Source organism: Mixophyes fleayi, chromosome 4 (assembly GCF_038048845.1).
Source record: "Mixophyes fleayi isolate aMixFle1 chromosome 4, aMixFle1.hap1, whole genome shotgun sequence".
Classification (NCBI taxonomy): domain Eukaryota; kingdom Metazoa; phylum Chordata; class Amphibia; order Anura; family Limnodynastidae; genus Mixophyes; species Mixophyes fleayi.
Window position 1 is genome coordinate 279,060,450 of NC_134405.1, and position 12,606 is coordinate 279,073,055.

The 12,606-nt window shown below is 37.8% G+C and overlaps 1 protein-coding gene across 1 annotated transcript in view; it reads left to right on the plus strand.

The window, feature by feature from the left end:
* Window positions 1-300: 300 nt before the first annotated feature.
* Window positions 301-12,606, plus strand: part of CTNNA1 (catenin alpha 1) — a 93,242-nt gene continuing 80,936 nt past the window's right edge. The window contains exon 1 of the mRNA XM_075209780.1: window positions 301-527. The gene's annotated coding sequence lies outside the window, so the exon portion shown is untranslated. The remainder of the gene's footprint in view (window positions 528-12,606) is intronic.

Sequence of the window (12,606 nt, forward strand, 5' to 3'; positions counted from 1 at the left end):
AATACAGTTTTCCTGTAACTTAGTGTTCCCAACCTGACTGGCAATGTGACATGGATGGCAGGATTCATTTCTTCTTGTCACACCAGTCTTAAAAGGGTAAATTTATATGTATTTTTGTAAATTAAATACAGTATAGTTATTTTGCTTCATTAACAGTTGAATTCTTAAGTTACCCATGAATTCCAGTGACACATCCACTCTGGTGACAACATTGACTCCGCCACTCTGGGCGGAGTCAGTGTTGTGACTTCTCGCACAAAGTTTGAAACAGGTGTGACTAATGCAACATTTTGTATCCTAACACTTTACACTAAATTCACATGAAAGTCGCACACTAGAAACATTTCCCAGCAATTCACTTGCGCTTCTGAGTCCGACTGTCACCAGCCTGGGAGGAGCCTGGAGACAGGAACTGCCAGTTTCATCCTGTTTCCTTTACAAACAGCCCGACCTGGATAAAGTGGAATTTGAGTTGGGTTGTGCCTCCGTCATATTTTTCTGTCGTAGTTGTTAAAACGCTACTGAAGGTGAGTTGTCTAAACGATCGGCAAACCTTTTAAAATCTAGCATCCCCTTATGTTCTTATTTAATGTACTACGGATTCGTTGTCATCAAAGTTACATAAATAGATTAGAAGTGCATTTACTTTGAGAATTGTTAGCGGTGCATGTTCCTGCCGGGTATCGCTGATCTAATTAATTAGCTGGGTGCAGAGGACTAATGTTTAAGTGAATACATCGTAAATAATTTAGATGTATTCTCCGTTTTGTTAAATTGAAACATGCGATTATGTTTCGCTGTGTAATTCCATGACTTCCACTTACCATAATCGGATGTTATACCAGACCATTTGCTTTTATAATTGTCTGTAGCTGTTTGTTATACAGCACTTTGGAATCTGCAATATTATTCCATAAACCCACCAAACTATACGTTTCATTCATAACAAATGAAAACAAATCCAGCTTTCTGTATTGCACTCTTGAGTGTACCGCATCGACTGTGATCAACACATTGTTTTCTCCAATCAGTTTTGCTGTTATTTGTTATTTTTCGCTTTATTTATGGTTGTGCACAAATCAGTTATGAATGTTTTTCTGGACGTTATGGTCCCTCCCTTCTCAGTATGACATATTTGTTCTCTAAACTGGAATGTCCCTTCCTTGTACAATGTTTCTAATCCACTGTCACGCCCTTATAAATGTGGCTTGTATAGGTTCTCGAGACATTGATTGATACAGTATTTTTACAGACACCGATGCTTTTTTCTGTGAAACATGCAATTGTGTAATGTGTAAAATAATATTAATATACAATCTACTTTAGTTCTAGTCTATGATCTCGTGCAGAAATTAGACGTTGCTGCATGTCTTCTTTTTAATTTGCTAATATACTGGACATAAATACTAAAGAAAAAAACTAGTTCCTAATAAAAAAAAAAAATACAAAAAGTTGAGAGAAATTTCACCTGTCGCCTATTCATGCAGGGCACAGGAAAACCAATGTGCCTACTGCCAATAGTTATCTTTTGAGAATCATTTATATTTACATACATCTTCCCTGGTTCTCTGATCATTCTGGATCCTGAATTTGTCATGTGTATTATACAATATTTTGGTCACTGTAATGTAAGAGTGTTTTGTGGTGTTTTTTTTACTCACTGCTGACTGTGATCTAATTCTCTTCTAGATAGCAACAAATATATTTTTAAAAAGGTTAGACCATAACTGTCATTTCTATAAAACATAACAAATACATGGCATGAATTGTTTAGATACCATCTGCAGTAGGTGATTTCCATAGGAAACTATTTAAACATGGAAGAAACTGGTGGTACTTTTTTCCAGTGGAGTAAAAGTACTCTTTTTAACTTTTTCAGAAGTATTTCTAGAGGAGCCTGGCATACTAATTATTAATATATATCAGCCTTAAAACCAGTATACTGAGCTGACACACAAAATAACAAACTTGCTAATATTTGTATCTCAATATAATTTATTTATTTTTCAGATTTCTTCTTATTATTATCCAACTTAAATTATATGTAGGGCATTTTTAAAGTGTAAAGAATACAAGGGAAAGTGGAGGTGTTGTCCTGTGGCCATAGCAATGTGATTCTACCTATCCTTTATCTGGTTCATTCTAGAGGATAATAGCTAGATTCATATTGATTGCTGTGGATAACACCACTACTTTTCCCTTTTAGAAATTTTAGCAAATCTACCCCTTGGCGTATGTTATATTCCTCCTGTGTTTGCAATGAATTTCCTTTTATATTGTGCTGTTATTCTTCACTGATCTTCTCAGTTTCAGACACATTTTGCCTAGGCTTCACAATGCAGTTTGGCACATCAAATTGTGTTTACATTTGACCATTTAAAAAAATAAAATAAATAAATATATATATATTGTGAACACCTCTCTAACCACTTTATTACCAATTTTCTAATATATACTTGGTGGAGTCATAACCTGTGCTAATGTTTGTAAACATTGGCTGCATGCAGAATCTCACACCACCATTTGAACTTGGACGTCTGCCACAGCCCAAGGCTCCAGTAAAGTAACAGGATCTGATTGATTGTTTTCCTGTCCCACTGAACACAGGCGTGCAGTTCTGAGTGCAAGGAATGCAACCTGGTGACTTTTTGATGTGACTAGGGTTTATTTAGTCAGAGATTAAATTCCCCCTTTTACATTTTTTTTTTACAGTAGTGTAACCTTCATTTAAAAGCAAGTGTTAAGGCAGCTGCTTAATAGTTTATAACATTAAATTTAAAAGTCTTAAAACTCCAGGAAAATCAAACCATCCTCTCACTCTGGTTTCCACAAGCTAAAATTATAATGGTAAAAACAACAATTTGGGTATTTGAGGAGATCATGATACAAATAAACAAAGATATGAAACAGAAGATGGTATGCTATGAAGGTAAACATTGTGGTGGGGAACGCTTGATGTTCAATGTAGCAGAATGACAATTGGGCGATTCAACTTTTCATGGACTAACATTGGAAGAACAGATCTCTTGTTGTTAATTTCAGTAGCTTTGGAAATTTTTAAACAGAAAAGAAAAACATAAATCAATGTGTCACATAAGGATACGTTTTAACTATTTGTGTTAATATTAACACTTGTTCAGCAAGTTATGAGCGTCTTGTTGCTATCCAATAACGATTGTCCACTTCCAGTGATGTGATTCCAAAGCACAATATGATTTATTATCCAAAAGTAGCAGCATAACAAGTCAGAATAAAATAAGTACAGCCGTTACTTATTGCAGGTGCTCTGGATACAGTGTACAGTCATTTAGGTCTGAAGGCTGTGGTCAAGTAGACTGAACACTGGTCCCAGAGCCCCCACTTATATACAGTCGGTGAATACAGTGAAACAATACAGATGATGTGGCTTGCTTCCATAGGTTCAGGCTTCAGGATGGTCCAGTGTAATGCAGGTCATTGACCAGTTCAAACGAAAATATCCAAGGGTGGGGGTCAGCTCTCCTGGAGATGCATTCCAATCTTCCCGCCAAGAACCAGTTTAAACTGGTCTATTTTCATTACACAGACAATATCATTCTAATCATTTATTCCCAACAAACTATAGCTACCACACGCAAGGTGCGATCCATTTGGCGATTGAACCGGACATCTGCGAATAAATTGGGGATTAGAATGATGCCAGACATGATATGTTTCCTGTAACCTGGACCTTAGATTTAAATAACATGTATATAACCTTATAATATCAACCATAAACTCTGCTACATTTATGCACAAATATCTATGTGTTGTAACTACATTTAATATTAGCTAATTAAAAGTGTATGTGTGCGTGTATAAGAGTTTGCCACGTGTTGTGGTTAGTTACGCTCCTCCACGCCGTAGCGTGCTATTCGCATAACTTCAGACAAAGACAATCAAGTTGTTAGATATTAATTAAAAATTGCTATATCCAATTAGCTGACTTCGACAAACATTATTGTTTTATGGTCACAGACAAACATGTAATAGTAACTGAATTGAAAGTAAAGGAGTGACATGTACTAGATGTTGGAAATGATAAAAACATGTGGTTTAGGTACAATATTTATTGCACTTTTCAGGAGGTAGTCAGAATAAGTGGTCAAAGACTATGATGAGAATGGTCATGGACTAACATTATGAAAAATCAATGTGTGAGTTTCCTGAAATTGCATTTCCCAATTCCTTCTTTTCTAGTTTAAATTAATTTATTGAAACAATATATAACTAAATATTACTACAGGATATTTTTTATTATAAATATACATTATTAATATTAAACATGATATTAATACAAACACTCTGTTAATGAAAGTTTGTGTTAATGAAGTGCTCAAGTAATCAAAATGATTTACTAGGTTTACTGTACAAACACCACTTACGGCCGCCTGACCACAAGGGAAGAGACTTTTCCACAGTTTTGAGTAATGCATGGAAATAATCTGCCAACTTCTTCACAAAACTGCAGAATAAAATGTGGAAGCTGCTCCTTTATTATCTTGACTGCATCAGCAACAGTTCTTTCTAACTGAACACACTTGCTTCATCCTCCACTGTACCTTCTCCACTGCATGAAATGGCTTTAATTAAAAACTCAGCCGAATGCCTATGCAGTGGTCACATTTCTTACGCAGTCCTTATCGTCACTCTTCTGGCACATCAGATACTCCCTTAACTTCATTTGGGGGATATTGGGGCAGAATGGTGTGAGAGAACATTGCGGTATTTCTATATTGGCATGCTAACTGCACAAAGAGAGATTTGATGGGTTTCTGACACTGGAAGACAGAAATTTGGTCCATTTCAAAGAATTTTGACTTCCCAATTGTCACATTTTTTGTTTTAAAGAGAGTAACATTTGATAACTGACACAAGATTAGGAAACAACACTGCAGTTTTTCCTTCCCATTTTCTTGTTTCGATCATAATGTATCCCTTTCTATCAGGGCAACAATGGCTGATGTCACCTCGCAGGAAGAAATCATTTTAAACAAATCAATCTTTAACAACAGCATGCCTCTTCCTGACACTGCATGAAAATGAGTGGTCTTTTTGCACTAGCAACAGCTTTTCCATGGGTCTGAACTGTTCTATACACTTGGGGACTGGAAGTGGTGGCTTCAGGTGTTCCTTTGTTGTTCTCAACCTCTTTCCTTGAGAAACATTGTATGTAAAGATGACACTTTTCACGTTCTATCTGGTGCTGACTGGCAAGCCCGTCCTACAGCTTTTCAGAGTTTCTTTTGCCCTAATAGTAGCCGTTTTCTCTTTCTGCTCTGAGCACGATAGGCATGAGTTATTTGCTGAGGTTTTTTCCATTTTTATAGTCTATAATGCTTTAATACATATCCTGTGGCAAAATGAGCTTAAACTATAAAACTACTTGGATAAAATACTTGGCACTGTCTCAGTACTTGGTTTAATTGCACTACAGTATTTCAAAAATGTCATATCACATTACACAGCTCTATTTAAGTTACACAAACTATCTTTGAGGTTAAATTCAGTTTGCATGTACTCTGATAGCATAAATATGAGTCTACATGAATTGGAAACCAATATCGGCTATGGATATTAAAATGCCTATGTTAGTCCGTGACCATTAATTGTAATTACTTTCTTTTTGCCTATCTTTACATATTCATGTAGGCCAATGACAGCGGTAAGAAAATACCAAATTTCAACTTGATAAGAATTATAAAGCAACATTTACATACCACCTTGTGCTCCTTCTGCTTGAAGAAACATGACATGTTGTTTTAAAGGTTTTAACAACTTGAACAATGTAATGTATTGTGGGATTCCAGTGTTGGCAGCCAGTTATGGTAATTAGATATAAGATGTGTTGTGACGGGTTGAGTACGATCTTCCGTGCTGCACCTGCGGACAGCCAGACTGTTGACACCACAATGTCGGCAGTCAGACACTCTGAATCTGTAGACATTTCTATGTGCTATAATCACGACATTATGACTGTGGACAGGTAGTAAGGTCGACACTGACAATGTCGACATTCAAACAGCAATGTCAGCGCTAGACAGCACAAAACAGTTAATACAATTCATAATAATAAAATAAACTGCGTCTCTCTCCCCTTCCCCCCACCAATTAAACTCTCTGTCAAGGCCATAACTAGGGCTGTGTGGGAGGAGCAACTGCCCAGAGTGCAAAGCTGAAGGGGAGCGCAGGGACAAGAATATTTAAGGTTAATTGAGGGATAGGGGGCATCAATTTTCTTTTTCCCACCAGGTGCTAAAATGTTTAGTTACTGCTCTGCTCTGTGTCCAGCAGCTGAACTCCAAAAGTATTCCAGTAGATCTTCAAATCAACTCTTTCCTTGGCACTTTTCAGTACTACTCTGTTCCCACTACACTACACTCCCCCCTCTGCTTTCACTATTTTTTTTAATGGTTATATGTGGAAAAAAATGATTATTTGGGAGGTAAGGCACAGAGCTGATCTAAAGAACAGACATCGCTAGCTGCCAGTCGCATGCCAAAAACGGAATAGAAGTTGTAACTGAGGTTCACGGCTGGAAGGTGGGAAGCTGTTTTTTGCAGCAATGACTGACAAGAAAGGGGGGGGGAGTCTCCTGAAAAGTAGGCTGAAGGAAGAGAACAGAGCGATTGAAATTTTCATGAACACTGTGCATAATATTAAACTGAAATGTTGATAACTTTGCTTTTTAGTGTAGTGTATCATTGAATGCCATGGGGTTCATTTGTTAATGTGTTCTGTGGTGGATTTCAGCAGTAACCTGTTCCAGGCACCTAATGATGATGTGTGCAGGGATTTCACTTGTCTTTTAATTATATTTGTTTTTTCCTGAAAACTGTAAGTGGCTGTGATATTTGTTTATAAGTGTTTTATATTGAAAGCGGAACAAAGTGTTTTTTTTTTTGCAATAACAGTATAAAAACAATACAACATAACAACTCAACCGTTACAATTAATGTACATAAACTTAAAAACCTAAATACATGTTAGGCATAATATTTATATGCCTATGACTGGTCACAGAGCAGAATGGTTGGGTGCTTAATCAGCTAGGTTAAGCTGGCACATTGGTCTAACATAGCAAAATGAATATGCTTAAAATGATCCGCTCAATATAGGGTACACTGATCTGAACGCTTGGTCGGCGTGCAAGTTTGGACTTCTGTCGTCAAAGATTAGACTTGATAACCAATTACTGGTTTTGTGTAATTGTACACTTGCATATGTGTTAATTCTAGAACTACCCATGAATGCAAAGCTTTATATGTTGCTGGGAACATAGACACCATTAATAAGGTGTAAAAGAGCGTGCTGGAATTATGTGGGTGACATATTATGAATATAAATTCAAATGACAAAAGATGATATAAAATAGATCACATTCTCTAGATACAGTATGGAATCTAATGGTTGCTATGGGCAACACAACTTTTTTCTTAGCAAACACAAGCCAGTAGCCCTGGGTCTAACAGCGTGCCACAATGGAAAAAGGGGCGTGATAAAAAACGTACATGCATGGGTTGTCTAATGTGGGTGTGGTTTTATATAGGCATTGAAATATATGCATTTTTTTTCTTTTTATGTCTGAGCTAGAATAAAATGGAACACCTACTAGCGCCATTTGATTACTATTCAATGAAGAGATCTAGTGACCTCTATGCAATTCTATTATAATTATATTAATGTGGGATATATGAATTGTGAGCTCTAACATTGGTAAACATTTAGGAATTGCAACCATTTTTATACAGTCTTCTCGTTTCTCATGTAATTGGACAAATTAACATAAAAATAACCATTTTATTTATGATTAATACTTTGCGAATATGTCCTTTTGCAAGCACTGACTGCCTGAAGTCTGGAACCCATGCACATCATCAAATGTGTTTCCTGCTTTATGCTTTATCCAGCAGTTGTCTTCAGTTGTTGTTTGTTTGTGGGTCTTTCTGCCTATTAGGTTTGTCTTCAGCAAGTGAAATGCATGATCGATCAGGTGATTGACTCGGCCATTGCAGATTATTCCATTTCTTTGCTTTAAAAGAAACTCTTGGGTTGCTTTCGCAGTAAGTTTTTGGTCATTGTCCATCTGTACTGTGAAGCGCTGTCCATTCAACTTTGCTGAATCTGAGCAGACAGCATATCCCTATACACTTCAGAATTCATCTGGCTGCTTCTGTCACATCATCAATAAACACTAGTGACCTAGTGCCATTGGCAACCATGCATTCCCTTGGCATGACACTGCCTCCATTGTTTTTACAGATTATGTGTTATGCTTTGGATCATGAGTCTTTCCAAGCCTTCTTCATACTTTTTTTTTCTTCCCATCATCCTGGTACTGTTATGATTCCTAGTGAATTCAGGTCACGGAAATAGCAGTAGAAAAAACAAATATCTTTATTTAGGCAAAATATGTAAACAAGGATTCAGTTCATGGAATATGCTGATTTAAGGTAGCAGAATTACCAGGTATACTCCAATACACAAGTAAGAGCAGGTGTGATGAATGACGAGTCCACAGAAGTAACAGGTTCCAAGCAATGATTTAAATGGCAAATACAGTTCAAAATGCAGGAACAATTAGATTTAGTTACCCATTTGTCAGGAGGCATGAGGCACCAGATTAGGGAGCCCGGGGTCAGGATTCCAGTTAGCCAGAGGCATGAGGCAGTCCAGGAAAGCAGGACTAGCGAAGGCCAGTGACCAGGCAGAGTTCAGGGCAACAAGCGTACAAACAGAATCCAGTAGACAATCAGAGGTCAGGGCAACAGGCAAACCAACAGAGTCTGGTAATTGGGCAGAGGGTCACAACGAGAGATCAAACAGTAATGAAGCAAACTTGAAAAGGGTATAAACAGGAGACAAGCTAGGTATAAACCATGAGCTGAACAGAACACAGATTGAGGCAGGTATATGAAGCTGTGAAACAGGTGCTGGTACTTAATGAGGTGTGGAGATTAACTCTTACAGGTGAGGTGTACAGTTCAGAGGCAAACTGCAGCCACATACAAAATACAAGCCGAGTCCTAACAGGTACAGGTTGATCTGTGCTTCATCTGTCCAAGAAATGGAATGGGTTTCCATGGCCGAGCAGTTGCACACAAAGCTCAGATCACCATATGTAATGCGACACATTGACTGAATTGGTGTAAATCACATTGCCATTGGACTTTGAGACAGTGGAATGATGAAGCACACTTCACCACCTGGCAGTCTGATAGAAACACTTGGCTCAAACCCTATTAGATCCTTTAATATTTGTAAGGATATCCTTATGTCTATCCCAAGCATATTTTAGTTATTTTACTGTATTAGTCTCACATCAGAGGTGGTAGAGGCAAATACAGTAAAAGAACTTACATTCTTCTTAACCATTACCCTGGCTGTGAAGTAGTTTTTCCTCACATTTCTCTGAACCTTCTTCCGTCCAGTTTCACTGCATGTCTTTGTGTTCTATTATTTCTCTTCCTTTGAAGAATGTTTCCCTACTGTATCTTGTTAAAATCCTTGATATATTTGAAAGTTTCTATCATGTCCCCCTTTCTCTTCTCTGCTTCAAACTATACTATATTAAGATTTGCCCTTCTTTGTACAGTCTCTAATGTATTTGCATCCTTCTGGAGATAGGGCCTTCAGAGTTGAAAACAGTATTCTAAATTAGGTCGTACCAATGACCTATACAGTGAGATTATTACTTCTTTCTTTCTGCTACTTATTCCTCTCCCTATGCAACCAAGCATCTGACTTTTCTTTCTCATTGCTTTGTTACATTATTTACATGCCTTTAAGTTACTTGAAATAGGGACTCCTAGATCCCTTTCTTCCGCAGTAGTTTCCATTATCGTGCCATTAATACTATATTTAGTCTTTGGCTTTTTGAGACCCAAGTCCATGAGTTTGCATTTTTTGGCATTAAATTGTAGTTGCCACTCTCTTCACCATTCCTCTGGTCTATCTAGATCATCGATCATTTGTTTTACCCCTCCTGGTGTATTTACCTTGATGGACGAATCTGGGTTTGGTGGATGACAGTGCTTTCTACCCAAATGCGTACTGTCAACTGTAAAATATCTGGTTGTTTTTCATGGTTTGGCATGTGCCTCTTAGTCTCAGTGAAGGGAAATCTTAATGCTACAGCATACAATAACATTCTAAAGAATTGTGTGCTTCAAACTTTGTGGCAGTAGTTTGGGAAAGGTCATTTCCTGTTTCAGCATGACAGTGCACCTATGCACAAAGTGGAGGTCCATGAAAATATGGCGTTCTGAGTTTGGTGTGTAAGAACTGGGCTGCACAATGCCCGGACCTCAACACCTTTGAGTGCCAACTACGAACCAGGCCTTATCCCCCAACATCAGTGGGCAACCTTACTAATACTCTTGTGGTGTAATGGATGCAAAGCCCTGCATCCAAGTTCCAAAATGTAGTTGAACGCCTTCCCAGAAGAGTGGAGTTTGTTATAGCAGCAAAGAGGAAGGGGCTGGCAACCCAATATTAATGCCCGTGGTTTTGGAATGACCTTCTGAAATTTACATCAAGCACATATGGATGTGATGTTGTAGGTGTTCACATACATTATATATATATATATATATATATATATATATATATAATTTTACACACACACATGCACACTTTAAGCAACAAAAAACAGGTTGAGATACATTCTATTTTAGCAGTCACAGAGAGCTTTTAAAGTTATTTTAGAAATTGTAAAAATAAGGCCAGAGAGAAGAGCCCTAACATTAAAAGCACCAATGGCAGACCACCCTATGACCTCAAATTGAAATATTGCTATGATCATATTGTTTGTTAAAACCTTCTTATACTTGATTAAGATTTATTGTGTTACAATATATTGTATTTCATGTGTGGTTAGTTGTTAATGATATATTTTCTATAGAAGTATTACAAGTAAACAGTCTCAAAATTCAGTTTTTAGTTGAGTTATATCATTTAAACATGAACATGGTTTTCTACTTCATTTTAAAAGTTTACGAAATCTCCTCTCTTTCCAATAATAATACTTTGGGCAATTATTTTTGGCACTCACAACGCTCACATATAGCCAGGATACCTGTCAGATCCGCTTCAGCTCATAGGGCTCCAGGAAAGGGGTCAACAAATTATTATTATTATTATTATTATTATTATTATTATTATTATTTATTGTAGAGAATTTAGTAAACTGGAGTTATTGCATAATTTTACCTACCCTGGACTTTTCATCCGATCCTGGAGGTCATCGAATGTCTGCTACCATCTACCAATCGAGCATAGGTGAGAGATTAGAAGTATGTTTGTTTTGCAGTATCCAGAAGATTTTGATAGGAGTGGCAGATAGTAGTATATGTGATGAAATCATTAGCGGTATAAGATTTACACCAGCAATGTTCTGCTTTGCGAGAGAGTCTTTGTAGATTTCGTGTTACTTTAGTGTGCAACGGTTGACAATGAAGTCTATGTGGCGCATGAGTCACTGGAGCCACTTGATCAAGGGCAGTTGCTAGGCCTTGGTGAAAATGAGGAACTGCCTGATCTGGGGAGGAGAATGTAGAAATTGGGGAGAAGGTGTTAAAGAGAGGTGAAAAACTCTCGCAAATCAATAGAGTTAATATTCCTGCGGGTATGAGGAGGCTTGGAAGAGTTTGACAGCAGGGAGGGTAAAGAGTGTAAGGTGATGATCCCAGAGGGGGAAAAGAGTGTTAAGGAAATTAGAAACTGAGAATAGTCTAGAGAAAACAAGATCAAGACAGTGACCATCCTGATGAGTAGCGGATTCAATCCACTGGGAAAAGTCAAGTGTGGAGGTTAGAGAGAACAATTTTGAAGCAGCATTGGAACGTGGATTCGCAATACGGATTTTGAAATCACCCATAATGATGGTGGGGATGTTGGAGGATAAGAAGTGAGGGAGCCATGCAGAGAAATGTTCAAGAAATTGTTTGCGTGGTCCGGGGTGGGGGGAGGGGGAATAGATCACAGCAACATGCATAGAGAAAGGGTTAAAAATCCTAACATTATGTACTTCAAAAGATGTGAATGTGAGTGATGGGACATTTGGTTAACCTGTGAATGTGCACTCGGGGGAGAGAAGTAGTCCCACCCAACTCCTTGTCTGACACCAGGTCTGGTGGTGTGGGTGAAATGGAGGCCACCATGTGAAAGGGCTGCTGGTGAGGCAGTATCTGATTTTTGCCAGCCAGGTGGCATTAAGAAGTTGCTGGGTGGGGGCAGTTGTAATACTTTCTAATAATATTGAAATATGTTGGAGGTTATTGCCCACACCTGCCAGAACTGGTGGTCTAATCTACACTGCTGGCTGTAATGTTCACATAGTGTTTGTTCTAATAGGAAAACAATAGTTTATTCTATTGTAGTATGACTCTGTTGGACTCCCAAGAGCCGGTTGGTAAGTAAAAGCAGCCGGGTGAAGCACCCGGGAAATAGGTGCTGGGGAGAACACTGCATACCCTTTCTGAGGTCGTGTAAGAGTTGTTTCTTGCTTCTAAATCCTGTCCTGGATAAATCTATAGCAATTGCTCTAATAAAGTTCTATTAGTGCATCTTTATTTGTTCTTCATCATT